The 15,000-nt window shown below is 42.7% G+C and overlaps 1 protein-coding gene across 1 annotated transcript in view; it reads left to right on the top strand.

The window, feature by feature from the left end:
• The window catches only part of m-cup (ankyrin repeat protein mann-cup), a 112,814-nt gene that overhangs the window by 44,794 nt on the left and 53,020 nt on the right, over window positions 1-15,000 (top strand). The window lies entirely within an intron of this gene.

Raw genomic sequence — 15,000 nt, 5'->3', positions numbered from 1 at the left:
CTTGTATCCAAGAGAAGTCCTCATGGAATACACGTTAATGTGAGGTGTTCAGAATGATGTTTAACATCAGCTGGATTATTATATGGTGTTCATCTCTGTTAAGTATCTGGTGTTTAATGTATGCTCTTAAATTTGTTACCTATTCTCCTAAATGTTATTGATATGATGTTTAGTGCCTGGTGTTTATATATGATGTTTAATGCCTGGTGTTTATATAATGTTTAGTGCCTGGTGTTTAGATATCTTTAGTGCCTGGTGTTTATATATTTTTAGTGCCTGGTGTTTATATATGATGTTTAGTGCCAGGTGTTTATATATGATTAATGCCTGGAGTTAATATATGTTTAGTGCCTGGTGTTTGTATATGATTAGTGCCTGGTGTTTATATGTGATTAATGCCTGGTGTTTATATGTTTTGTGCCTGGTGTTTATATATGATTAATGCCTGGAGTTTATATGTTTAGTGCCTGGTGTTTATATATGATAGTGCCTGGAGTTAATATATGTTTAGTGCCTGGTGTTTATATATGATTAATGCCTGGAGTTAATATATGTTTAGTGCCTGGTGTTTATATGTGATTAGTGCCTGGTGTTTATATGTGATTAGTGCCTGGTGTTTATATGTTTTGTGCCTGGTGTTTATATATGATTAATGCCTGGAGTTTATATGTTTAGTGCCTGGTGTTTATATGTGATTAGTGCCTGGTGTTTATATGTGATTAGTGCCTGGTGTTTATATGTGATTAGTGCCTGGTGTTTATATATGATTATTGCCTGGAGTTTATATGTTTAGTGCCTGGTGTTTATATATGATAAGTGCCTGGTGTTTATATGTGATTAGTGCCTGGTGTTTATATATGATTATTGCCTGGAGTTTATATATGATTAATGCCTGGAGTTAATATATGTTTAGTGCCTGGTGTTTATATATGATTATTGCCTGGAGTTTATATGTTTAGTGCCTGGTGTTTATATATGATTAGTGCCTGGTGTTTATATACGATTAGTGCCTGGTGTTTATATGTTTAGTGCCTGGTGTTTATATGTGATTAGTGCCTGGTGTTTATATATGATTAATGCCTGGAGTTAATATATGTTTAGTGCCTGGTGTTTATATATGATAAGTGCCTGGTGTTTATATATGTTTAGTGCCTAGTGTTTATATATGTTTAGTTCCTGGCATTTATATATTAGTGCCTGGTGTTTATATATGATGTTAAGTTCCTGGTGTTTATATATGTTTAGTGCCTGGTATGTATATATGTTTGGTGGTTAGGTAAGACACATACGCAACAGTTAGATATCTTTATTTCGAAACGTTTCGCCTACACAGTAGGCTTCTTCAGTCGAGTACAGAAAAGTTGATAGAAGCAGAAGATACTTGAAGACGATGTAATCAGTCCATCACCCTTGAAGTTTGAGGTGGTCAGTCCCTCAGTCTGGAGAAGAGTATTGTTCCATAGTCTGAAACAATATGGAGTTGAAGTGACAGGATGGAGCCTATATACCGCCAGGAGGTGAGATGTAGGCCACTAGTAGAGGTAAGAATGTTGTCGTTGGAAGGTCAGGTCCCTCTCAAATCCATCCTTTCTCACTAGTAGAAGCTGACAAAGCTCATTTCAGGTCTGTACCAAGATACCCTTGTGTTGCAGTGTCTATATACCTATATATAGCCTATATACCTGGCGGTATATAGGCTCCATCCATATTGTTTCAGACTATGGAACAATACTCTTCTCCAGACTGAGGGACTGACCACCTCAAAACTTCAAGGGTGATGGACTGATTACATCTTCTTCAAGTATCTTCTGCTTCTATCAACTTTTCTGTACTCGACTGAAGAAGCCTACTGTGTAGGCGAAACGTTTCGAAATAAAGATACCTAACTGTTGCATATGTGTCTTACCTAACAACCTGTCGGTATTTTATACTATTTTAATGTTCATATATGTTTGGTGCCTGTTTGTACATGATTAGTGCCAAGTGTTTATGATGTTTAGTTTCTGGTGTTTGTTTAGTGCCTAGTGTTTATGTTTAGTGCCTGGTGTTTATATTTAATGCCTGGTATTTATATATGTTTAGTGCCTGGTGTTTATGTATGCTTAATATTAAACATCATGTATAAACACCAGATATTAAATATGTATAAACATGTTTAATATCTGGTGTTTATACATGTTTAATATCTGATGTTTATACATGATGTTTATTTGGTGTTTATTAGTACCTGGTGTTTATATATGATGTTTAGGGCCTTGTGTTTATGTGTGTTTAGTGCCTGGTGTTGATGTATGATGTTTAGTATCCGGTGTTTATAAACCCCAACTGTAATAAATTTTAAGATGCAATGATAGCTACACAATGAAATTAAAAAAAAATGTTTTTCGATGTTTCCGTATAGACACTAACACCCGGTGACCAAAACTGAACTAAATAGAATAAAATACCTTTAATAAAATGCTTCCACTAAAGGGGCGGTAACTGTCTACAGCCTGGAAAAATGCGTAAGAACCGGGCTCCGAGAGTAGTGAGATTCTGGAAACTCGCCAGTGGTAAAGGTATATGAAAATACTCAAAACTTGGAAAAATCTCCAAATGTAGGGGAAAGTAAGTCTGCAGATTGGGAAAAATGTTTCCAAGCAAGGTTAAAATTCACCAGAGAATACAATAACTCAATTCAGAATACTGGATCTCCACAGTTCGGTTAAGGAATGACGCCATAATATTTAAAAGTATCTGAAAGTGAAAGGACAACGTATATGGGATCAAGGTGGTTCAAGGTGATAGAAATGAGAACCAAACATTAAGTTCAAGGTTGCTCACTTTAGCAGTGTTTTACGCTCACATTCCCAATCACTGGTCAACATTATCAACAACAAACAAAACCAGATTGTTTATAGCCAATAGTTGAAGTAAACCAGAAGCAAAGAGAAACCTTTACTAAGCCAACTCCGTCTGTACTAAAGTGTTATTGGATAAACTTCTCTCTAAACCTCGCCTTACTTAATGTTTTACTCTTCATGTGTTTTCAGCCATAGACGGATGATGAAAATAAAAGTTGCAAAATAAACTTTAATTGCATTAATGTTTCTGTGAGAACTTATTTTAGCCATGATGACTAGGCAAAGCTCTAACAGAGTTTGTTCTGTAACGTGTCTTTTTTTTTCTATATTATCAGTAACACAACATATATATCTGTCGATAGCATGATAAATAGGTTAGTTACTGTTGTACTTGGTTTATGTGCTTCACCGTGAAGAACAGTTACAGTATCGTGATTTAATAAGAGTACAAGAAAGCCACAAATTACAAAGGGAATTCTAGTCCACTCTTCGGTCCACCCTTTACCATTATCAGATCGCGAGGTGATAATGGTCTAAAAAGGACCTAAACGTAGTCAAATTTTCATTTTTCATTTTGGTCCTTCTTATGATATCTTCTGATGTTTGTCCTCAACCTGACTCCTGTCAGCAGAAGCCTTCTCTTAAACATTTTGGATCCTGGCAGGATTGCTAGTCATTTTTATCATATGAACATGCAAAATTAACTATTACAAAATTCTGCTTAATTCAGTATGTATTTATCTTTACTTCCCGGTGTTTTTTTGTGTTTAATAACTTACCCTTGTAATAGTTGCTTTTTAATTAGTGTTATGATGTGAGAGGATGTGTTAGTATGTTAAACCGGCTATTGCAGCTCCCAGCAGCTAAACTCTGAGCTTTTGTTATAGTCACACTTGGTATGGTTGGTACATAATTATTATTCTTTGAGAAGCGCCAAACTCGTACGGGTTATACAGCACATTGGGACCTGGAAATAATCAGCCTTGATCCAAGGAGAGTGTATCTCTATTTTTTAGTCAAAAGTACATTACCGACCTAACCTCACCCCCATAAATTGGAAGGGGGGCACCTCAGCAGCTAGTGCATTGGGACTAATGCTTCCTGTTGCATCAGTCTGGCGGTGCGCGCGCTGCTTGCGTCACTCCAGCCTCCAGGGCCGTGTCGATTCTGCGTCCGTGCAAAAGCAGATGATGCTGATGGTGGGCTCTTGATCCAAAGAATTGAATCGATAACTAATCCAAAGAAACGGAGTAGATCAAACTAATATCTTGGGGTGGTTTTACTGTTTATAAATGCCGTCCGTCTTCTATCAAGACAGGGCGACCTGAAAAAAAGAAATACATTCACTATCATTCAGTGCGCAGACACAGTTCAAATAGCCCTCCGAACTGCAGCATTCCCACCTCCAGGATTCTGTCCCTGTTATCAGGTTTCTCCTGACACCCTGACACCATCAATGTTACTCATGCAGACAGCACGTCAAGTAATGAAAGCCACTAGTCTCCATTCCCATCTAATATGGTCAAACAAGTCTGCTGGATGGTCAAACCTTTACCATTCAAAAACCCCTTTACTCCTCCTACGACAGATTTATACACCCTCTTGATCAACTCTGAAAGAGGAAAACTGTATATACACACACACATGTGTACACGCAGTATTAGTGTGTGTGTGTGTGTGTGTGTGTGTGTGTGTGTGTAGTGTTTACCGGACATAAGTAGTAGCATCTTAAGTGTTTGAAATTGAAGGTCAAGAAACCAGCAATCCTGCCGGCATGCAAAACATTTAACAGGTTTCTGTTTAACATTCATGGCAGGGCGGTAGTACAGTCTTAACAACCTACTACCTACTTCCTCTAGTAAATCGATACCTTGTCAGCATTACTATAACTTTCACAATTACCATATGTGCTGTTAGTTTATTCGTCACGGAAATAACCCTGATAGGGGTATTTATTATAATATGAGCCGTTTAGTATTACCTGCATTATAAGGAAATAAGATAATGTGCGAAGATAGGTGATGGTGACAGATGCCCCTCTGAAGGGTCACGCCAGTTAAAGCTCGACTCACTGCTCTGATGTAAGTACAGTTTAATATTACAACTTTCTGTGCACATTAAAACAAAAATACAGTAGTTTTCTTTAAATGCATTTGTTCATACAAACACTGTGAACATTTATACTTCAGCGCATGTCGGCTTACCCTTTCTATACCTCGTTTTGAACTGTGTATATATCCACTGGGAACTGATTCCTCATTAATGTAGAATTAGAGCAAGTGTTACAAGCTTAAAAATGGCTCTCCATCTTTCATTTTGCAGTCCATTGTTTGAGATGATAGTAGAATAGGTTTTGGCTTTGTTACTTGCACGTTATGGCAGTGTGCTCCTTGGTGATCAACTTTCAGTACTCAGATGTTGCAGGTAGTCTGTGGTAGTGTGCTCCTTGGTGATCAACTCTCAGTACTCAGAAGTTGCAGGTAGTCTGTGGTAGTGTGCTCCTTGGTGATCAACTCTCAGTACTCAGAAGTTGCAGGTAGTCATGCAGTTTTGCAAAACCGTTAAATTCGGGACCCAGTATATATGTCTGTTTATTACAGATCACAACTTGGGAGAATAGGATGCACAACCCAGACAATTAAAGGTGAAGTTTCGCTACCAGTGACAACTCTTCAATAAATGTCTTTTTTTTTTTTCAACATATTGCGTAGCTTCCCATATAATGGCCGTGAACAGCTGCATAACCATAAATAGAAACACTGAAGAAGACTGTAACAGGGTATAAAACACTCAAACTACTCCATGGAGCGGAAAGAACTTGAGTCGCTTCCAGAGGTCACCGCCCCCGGAACCCGGTCCCAGACCAGGCCTCCTGGTTGCTGGCCTGATCGATCAAGCTGTTAGTGCCCACCACTCGCAGTCCAACATATGCACACAATCCGGCTGGTCAGGAATTATTTTAAGGAATCTGCCTAATTCTCTCTTAAGGACAACTAGGGGGTGGGGGATTGTTAGTAATCTCCCCTGTGTATAACAGGAGTGTGTTGGAGTAGTGGTTCCTTAACACCGAGTTCTAGCATTGTACTCATCGCTTCCTTGGTTTTCGTTAGAGATACCTGGCACCGTCTAGCCTTCTAGGCAGACAATGGAACATGGAAAATTGTATTAGAGGAAGTGTTACTTCTGACATTACTTTGTATTAGTGTCTTAGTTTATCCTTAATGTGGGTGTAATAAGGAGAACATGACTATGCCAAAACTAAATCTTCACATTCTCGTACCACGAATTATACATGGACACATTTGAACGTTTCCTGGTTATGCACAGCCACCGCTTTACCAGACGTGTCTGGGACATGTTAATTTTCCCATGGCTAAGTATTCGTGTGTGTAATCTACCTTACCTAAAAAATATTTGCTGAGTTGAAGAAAACGTTAAGAAATCAACGTTGGGAATCTTAAAAAAAAATGAGCGAGGCTTGTGTTGAGGCTATGATTACATCTTTCATAGAACCCTAACAAATAATGCGCATGTTATGAAAGAGGAGCTTACATAGGTTGCAGTCACACCGTGTTTGAAACGCTAATATGTATTAACACTTACGGTCCCTGTAAGGGGAGTGCATTTGATAAAATAAGATAAGATAAGATTTCGTTCGGATTTTTAACCCCGGAGGGTTAGCCACCCAGGATAACCCAAGAAAGTCAGTGCGTCATCGAGGACTGTCTAACTTATTTCCATTGGGGTCCTTAATCTTGTCCCCCAGGATGCGACCCACACCAGTCGACTAACACCCAGGTACCTATTTGCTGCTAGGTGAACAGGACAACTCCAACTCCTAGGAGTTGGAACTACCCTCCCCTTTCTCGGATCAAACCTGATTACCTCCCTTTCCACAGGCATTGTATAACACTTAAAGATTTCGCTCGTCTTGAAAATAATAAATCATATTATTGTGAGGTGATAAGTGGTGAACATAAACCAAGTGCTGGCAGATAGTTCATCTTGAACGTCAGTACAGTTGTGGGCACCAAACAGCACGAGGGGGCCACTTGGGTCTCTTACACCGGTTAATCTGTACCCAAAATAGGTCACTCGTGGGGCCACCACTCCAGTAGACTACTGCTGAGGCGGTAGTTTATAGCTTACCACCACCAACCTCTTGCCTTCCTCTTTCCCCACTCCCCGCTTCCCCCTCCTCTCCCGTCCATTATCTTACACACCACGCAACACTGAACGGGTGGGGTTTGAGTCCATAGCAAGTGAATCCTAAAATTCACAGGTTAAGGCACTGGCCTCTTGTGAGGGCGGGGTTTGTTCACAGTCATCTTTTTTTCGATTTCGTGAGTCTTACATACTACCTCTGGCATTACTTTTTTTTTTACACAGGGTCTGACAAGGTTAGGATAAGGATTCCTGACTTTATTGACAAGGTAAGGAAAAGCTAAGCTAAGATCTGGCTGTTGCCTACATCAGCTCATTTGAAAGCATTTTTATTGTTATAAAACATACAAGTAGGGAACAGGATGAAGTTGGAGCCATCTGTGGGCCAACATTTTCATTTGATCAACTGACTTTATCTCGTTGATATCATTATGCTGTACGAACGTGTTCCGGACTCGAGTCATCCTGGGGATAAATGATCTCAGATGAAGTGGTGTTCTGGAGAAGGGTATAGCCAGAGTGAAGCTGCTGCTTCCTGCCCGTCTTGTGGTATAGAAGCTTTCTTCTCGCTGTCCTCGAAGTGGAGTCAAGTGTGGTACTTGGATAATATTGGCCTTGTACATAACAGTAAGGCCGCCCACATCCCTCCTGTGTTGAAGGCTCTGCTGAAATGACAGATCTATCCAGGATGGGTCCAGGCGAGAGATGAGGCGCTGTTCTCTACTCTGTCAAGCAGTCGCAGATGAGATGGGGGGAAGGGGGCAGGCAAACTAAGAAAGTGAAGCATAGTCAAGGTGTGAGCGTACTTGTACCTTATACGGGATCTTCCAACCCCTATTGTGGAGCAAATGCGAGGTATGTATAAGTGTTTTCCTGGCTGCCTTGTTTGCAAGATTTACAACGTGGTTCTTCATGGTCAGGTTTGGAGTCATATTTCATCCCAAGTATATCAACTTCTTCCCTGGGTACCAACACTCTCCCATTCATACTTACTACTGCTCCGGCATTACCATCATGGTGCCTAGAGACCATCATTTGTGTTTTCTCAGGTGCAAATGTTACCTGCCATCGGTTTCCCCAAAATGATATAGCTTTTAGCTGGTGATTGATGTAGATTAAAGCAGCTGGCATTTCTTCTCTTGGATAAGTAAATGTCAGAGTACAGTCCTCTGCATATGCATGGGATTCTGGGATGAGATGAAGGTCATTGAAGTATACATTCCATAACAATAATCCAAGCAAACTTCCCTGTGGAACACTTGTCCCAGTAGGATGTCTTGCTGATTCTTTTCCATTAAGAACTACCCTTATAGATCTACCATGAAGGCAATCACTGAGGAAACAGTATAGTGCCTGCAATTCCCAGTGCTTGCAGTTTTGCCAAGAGGCCCTGGTGCCACACTCCGTCGAAAGCACCAGCAATGTCCAGTGTTATCACACAGCTGACTTTGGATTCATCCAGTGACTGGTGCCATTTAGTGGAGAGGTTTAACGACAAATTAGCAACAGAGTAACCTTTCCTGAAGCCATATTGACGGTCACAAAGTAGTGAGTGGTAGTCAAAAAAAAACTGTCATTTGTCTTGAGATTATTGTCTCAAGGATCTTGCCAGTAGTTGACAGGAGTGACACTGGTCTGTAGTTGCTGATGTCTGCTCTGCTCTTGTTTTTGTGAACACAGACTAACATTTACTTCTTTCCACAGAGAAGGCCATTTACACTGTACTAGGCAGTGCTGAAAGATGCGAGTTAGAGGTACTGCTAGCTGGTCTGCACATCTACTCAGCAATCTTGGGCTCAACTTGTCTGGGCCCACAGCCTTTTCTTGGTCAAGCGATTTAAGAAGATGTACCTCCTCCTGCCTTATTGTCACCAGTGACAGTTTTGACAGTTCTTGCAGCTAGCTAAGGAGGGTCCCTTGCTGGATCAGGAACTTGCATTTTGGTAGCAAAGTGTTCGGCAAAGAGGTCCGCTTTCTCTTGACTACTAGTAGAGGTGGTCCCATCATGTCGATTTAGAGGTGGAATAAGTTCATCAGGCAGATAACCTTGTCTATCCTTGACCAGGGACCACCAGGCTTTTATCCCTGTGTTGCCTCCATCTCTTTCGCTTATCACAGCACCTAGACACAAGTGTATTTATAAACTTTAATTGCACACTCCCTTCATTTCGACACTATGTATGTAACCTATCCTGTGATGGAACATGACGGGGAAATAACTCATCCTGTGCGATGGAACATGATCGGGAAACGACTAGTTTTTGGTTCCACTGTTTTGCAACACAGTGATGTATTCAATTTTGCTTAAAAGAAAATCTTTCTCTCTCTCCGTAACTTCCTCCCAGTTTCTCATCTTTTTTGCCAGTTTCCTCGCTGTTTATCCTGCCCGCCTCTTTCCCCTTCACATCCTTCAGGCGTTTCCCTCTAATAATTCCCAGTTGATAGAAACTGCAGCTCTGAGGGAACGAAAATTTGAAGTTGCTGAACCCTTAAAGGAATACTTTACGATATCATTGCCTTACTGACGTCTCTCAGCTCGGACTTACACAATGTAATACCATAAAAGCCAACCTGTGTTGTGGAATATGAGTGGAAAGCAGCAAGCTTTTGTTCCTATGTAATTACAATCTAGAATGAGGTAGCAGCACATTGCACATTGGAGATGAATCCACTTTATGTAAATAAAGAAAAATTTACCCCCCCCCCATTCCTGTTTGACGTGTGCCCAGGGCTGTCCCCCCACCTCCGACTGACACGTGCCATGTTTTGTGTCTAATATGGGCCCCACATCCCTCCTGCTGTTTAGTTGCCCCACACGCCTTGCCCTTGTCTCCCTGCTACAGGTTTGTTTTGTGCATCCCTTTCATTTCGCCCCTTCCCCACCTTTTCCTTTCGAGTGGTCTGTTTATAACGACTACCTGTTTTCCGCTCGGAAGACGGTGGTGGTTCATTTTTTGTCCTGTCACGGGTTGTCTTCCCTTGTCCTCATGTACTACTTCATAGTGCAGTCCTGCTCTAAGAGCAGCAAGTGACCTTTATATGAATGATCCTCGATCGGAGCCTCTCTTTTAAAGTGAATGTTCTGCTGGCACTAGATATTCTGAAGATGCTCTCCCACTACCTGGGGACGGATTGGTGAGCCATGCTCCACCTGAATGAGGCTGTGTGCACTTCCATGCTGGAGTGTGGCTACAGTTCTGTTCCACGTCCAACTTTCTCTTTTTGCGTTTGCTAAATCCTGTCCGTTATCTAGATATACGGATCCCGTTTGAGTCTGGTGGACTTTACCTAGATCTACACTATGGGAAACTAGGCCTGCGCTACCTGTTTCAGATTCATCAAATGTCTGACATCCCAACTTATGTTGAGGTCTTCATAGAAGACAGGGAGAGCCCTAAACTCTTCCTACTAGGCTTCCTGTGCCATTTGGTGTTCATATGTCGGCTGCTCTCGTGGATTGTGGCTTTGATGTGTCTTTGTTCATAACAGCTGGATTATCTCCCAGCCCTCCTTGGACAGTGCCTGAGGTACTTTGTAGACAGTGGATCGGGAACCCGAAGTGCCAAGCTCCGTTGACCTTGTCTAATTTTGCGGAACATGATTTTGTTAGTGCTTCAAGGATAAAGGTCTTTACTGATGGGTCAGAGAGTGAGGGTCGTGTTGGCTATGTAGGGATCACCAGTGATGGCTAAAATTGTTCACAGTTACCAGATGAGTCTTGCATGTTCACTGTGAAACTTGACGCAGTTCTCGCTACTCATGTAGTGATAGCTGGTTCAGTTGGATCTCAGCATACTGTTTGAGATTCCCAGTGTGACGCTCTCTTAGTCCTGCTCCAGTATGCGTCTGTCCACAATGTGCTTTAAAAGATACAGGACTGGTTAGCCCGAGTTTCTGTACTGGGAGTGGGGGATGCCAGTGTTTCTATTCTGGAAGTGGGGACTACCAGTGTTTCTATACTAGGAGTAGAGGCTACCAGTATTTCTGTACTGGGAGTGAGGGCTGCCAGTGTTTCTCTGCTGGCAGTGAGGGCTGCCGGTGTTTCTCTGCTGGCAGTGGGGGCTGCCAGTGTTTCTCTGCTGGCAGTGGGGGCTGCTGGTGTTTCTCTGCTGGCAGTGGGGGCTGCTGGTGTTTCTCTGCTGGCAGTGGGGGCTGCTGGTGTTTCTCTGCTGGCAGTGGGGGCTGCCAGTGTTTCTCTGCTGGCAGTGGGGGGCTGCCAGTGTTTCTCTGCTGGCAGTGGGGGCTGCCAGTGTTTCTCTGCTGGCAGTGGGGGCTTCCAGTGTTTCTTTGCTCTCAGTGGGGGCTGCCAGTGTTTCTCTGCTGGCAGTGGGGGCTGCCAGTGTTTCTCTGCTGGCAGTGGGGGCTGCCAGTGTTTCTCTGCTGGCAGTGGGGGCTGCCAGTGTTTCTCTGCTGGCAGTGGGGGCTGCCAGTGTTTCTCTGCTGGCAGTGGGGGCTGCCAGTGTTTCTCTGCTGGCAGTGGGGGCTGCCAGTGTTTCTCTGCTGGCAGTGGGGGCTGCCAGTGTTTCTCTGCTGGCAGTGGGGGCTGCCAGTGTTTCTCTGCTGGCACTGGGGGCTGCCAGTGTTTCTCTGCTGGCAGTGGGGGCTGCCAGTGTTTCTCTGCTTGCAGTGGGAGCTGCCAATGTTTCTCTGCTGGTAGTAAGGGCTGCCAGTGTTTCTGTGCTTGCAGTGGGGGCTGCCAGTGTTTCTCTGCTGGCAGTGGGGGCTGCCAGTGTTTCTCTACTGGGAGTGGGGGCTGCCAGTGTTTCTCTGTTGGTAGTGGGGGCTGCCAGTGTTTCTCTGCTTGCAGTGGGAGCTGCCAATGTTTCTCTGCTGGCAGTGCGGGCTGCCAGTGTTTCTCTGCTGGCAGTGGGGGCTGCCAGTGTTTCTCTACTGGGAGTGGGGGCTGCCGGTGTTTCTGTTGGGCATGGGGGCTGCCAGTGTTTCTATGCTGGGAGTGGGGGGCTGCCAGTGTTTCTCCGCTGGCAGTGAGGGCTGCCGGTGTTTCTCTGCTGGCAGTGGGGGCTGCCAGTGTTTCTCTGCTGGCAGTGGGACTGCCAGTATTTCTCTGCCGGGAGTGGGGGCTGCCAGTGTTTCTGCCGGAAGTGGGGGCTGCCAGTGTTTCTCTGCCAGGAGTGGGGACTGCCAGTGTTTCTCTGCTGGGAGTGGGGGCTGCCAGTGTTTCTGCTGGGAGTGGGGGCTGCCAGTGTTTCTCTGCTGGCAGTGGGGGCTGCCAGTGTTTCTCTGTTGGCAGTGGGGCTGCCATTGTTTCTCTGCTGGGAGTGGGGGCTGTCAGTGTTTCTATGCTGGGAGTAGGGGCTGCCATTGTTTCTTTATTGGGAATGGGGCTTCCAAGTTGTATCATGGTTCTAGTGGCATTAAAAGACAGAGAAGGGAAGTAACCCCAAAGAGGGCCTTGATACCTTAAAGTCCCCTTCCAAACACTAACCCCAACTCCCTCTCTCTTCCTCCCTATCTTCCAGATGCCATCACCAGTCTTCAATAAAGGTAAGTAAAAATGTTATTTTATATGTTTATTTAAATTTATTAATAATTGTGCACTATATTTGTTGTGTGTATGTAAAACTATAATGTAGTTCAGTACTTTCTATAAAATGTATTTTTTGTGAATATTTTTGGGTTTCTGGAATGGATTAATTGTATTTCCATTATTTCTTATGGGAAATGTTGCTTTGCCTTTCAAACTTTTCAACTTTAGAATTAGCTCCTTGAACAGATTGAGTTAAAAATTTGAGGTTCCACTGTAAGTATATTTAGATACAGGTACACATAAGCATAATTATCAGAGTACATATAAAATACGCAATAACTTGAAAACACTTGAAATTTTGGAAAGTTTCCAGACATAATAGATGTGCTCATGGAAAAGGTAAACAAACCAGGTGGGGTGCGCTGTACAGTGGACCCCCGGTATTCGATGGCATCGGTATTTAATACATTTTAACGCAAAAATGTTGCCTTGCCACTCATTAAAAAACCCGCCACACGCGATTCGTCAGAGACGTGTCCACGTGTGGCCTGAACTGCCCCGTATGTGTCAGTGTTTACAAGCCAGCCAGCGTGCTCGCATATAAGGATACATTCGGTACATTCCATATTATCACAGTGTTTTTGGTGCTAGTTTCTGCAAAATAAGTCACCATGGGCCCCAAGAAAGCTTCTAGTGCTAACCCTTCGAGAAAAAAGGTGCTAATGACTATTGAAATGAAGAAAGAGATAATTGCAAAGTACGAAAGTGAAGTGCATATGTCGGAGCTGGCCAGTTTGTATACAAAACCCCAATCAACCATCGCTACTATAGTGACCAGGAAAATGGCAATCAAGGAAGCTGTTGTTGCAAAAGGTGCAACTGTGTTTTCGAAACAGAGACCGCAAGTGTTAGAAGATGTTGAGAGACTGTTATTGGTGTGGATAAATGAAAAACAGATAGCAGGAGATAGCATCTTTCAAACGATCATTTGTGAAAAGGCTAGGAAGTTGCATGAGGATTTAATTAGAAAAATGCCTGCTACTAGTGGTGATGTGAGTGAATTTAAGGCCAGCAAAGGTTGGTTTGAAAGATTTAAGAATCATAGTGGCATACATAGTGTGATTAGGCATTACAATGACAATGTTGTGAACCACTTTAGAAAAGTCATAAAGGAACGAGAGGTACAAGCCTCTATGGACAAATATGTTGTGCGACAAGTCCAGTGACTCTCAAGCTGGTCCTAGTGGCATTAAAAGAAGAAGGGAAGTAACCCCGGAAAAGGACTTGCTACCTAAAGTCCTAATGGAAGGGGATTTCCCTTTTGAGCAATAAGTTCGACACACTCCTCTCCTCCCATCCCATCAATCATCACCAGATCTTCATTAAAGGTAAGTGTCATGTATTCTATTGTTAATAGAGTACTACAAACTGTGCATGTCTTCTTCAGTTTGTGTGCATTAAACTTAATACAGTGGTCCCTCGTTTTTCGTAATTAATCCGTTCCTGGAGGAGCTACTATAAACGAAATTTGCGATTTGCGAATCAATTTTCCCCATAAGAAATAATGTAAATACAATTAATTCGTTCCTGACACCCAGAAGTATTAAAACAAAAAAAATTTTTTACATGAAACAGAGATGTAGTACATAAACAATACAATGGGAAATGATGAATGAAACATTAACAGCATAACACTTACCTTTATTGGAGATTCTTCTTAGTGTATGGGAGATTGGAGGAGGAGAGCGATTGGATTGTTTACAGTTTGGAAGGGGAATCCCCTTCCAGCAACACCTCAGGTACCAATTGTTTCTCTGGGGTTGCTTCTCTTCTCTGTTTCTTAATGCCACTAGGACCACCTTGAGTCACTCTAGTCATGTCTAGCAAAGTAACTGTGGAGAGAGCTCTGTTTCTGGCATCTCTTTAACACTTCCCTAAAATGGCCCAAGACTTTGACACTGTACACATTTCTCACCTTCTTCACCACAGGCTTGGCACTAGGAGCTTTCTTAGGAGCCATGGTAGCTTATTTAGTACTTGCAAGCACTAAAATGAGTGGAATATTATGAAATATTTCATAGGAGCACTTGAGGGGACCTTCACTCACTGGTAAACAATGCCAGACTGGCTGGGTAGGGAGGCTGCCCCGGCTCACACCATGCGTATGCGTCCCGGACGAACTACTATTCGCGAGTCAACCTATGAAAAGCGAGTCCATGTTTATACGAAAATACCCCTATGATTGGCGAAATTTACGATTGCCGAGAACTATGAAAAGCGAGGGACCACTGTATTTCATGTGGTAAAAATTTTTTTTTTCATACTTTTGGGTGTCTTGTACGGATTAATTTGATTTCCATTATTTATGGGGAAAATTAATTCACCTCTCGATAATTTCGGTATACGATGAGCTCTCAGGAACGGATTAATATCGAATACCAGGGGTCCACCACATTTGAAAGACTGCATGCCGTATAGCAAATTTTGGTCATAATTTGAAATCCC

Source organism: Cherax quadricarinatus, chromosome 72, assembly GCF_038502225.1.
Source record: "Cherax quadricarinatus isolate ZL_2023a chromosome 72, ASM3850222v1, whole genome shotgun sequence".
NCBI classification, from domain to species: Eukaryota; Metazoa; Arthropoda; class Malacostraca; order Decapoda; family Parastacidae; genus Cherax; species Cherax quadricarinatus.
Note: the sequence above shows the minus strand (reverse complement) of the source record. Positions and strands in the feature narration are given on the sequence as shown.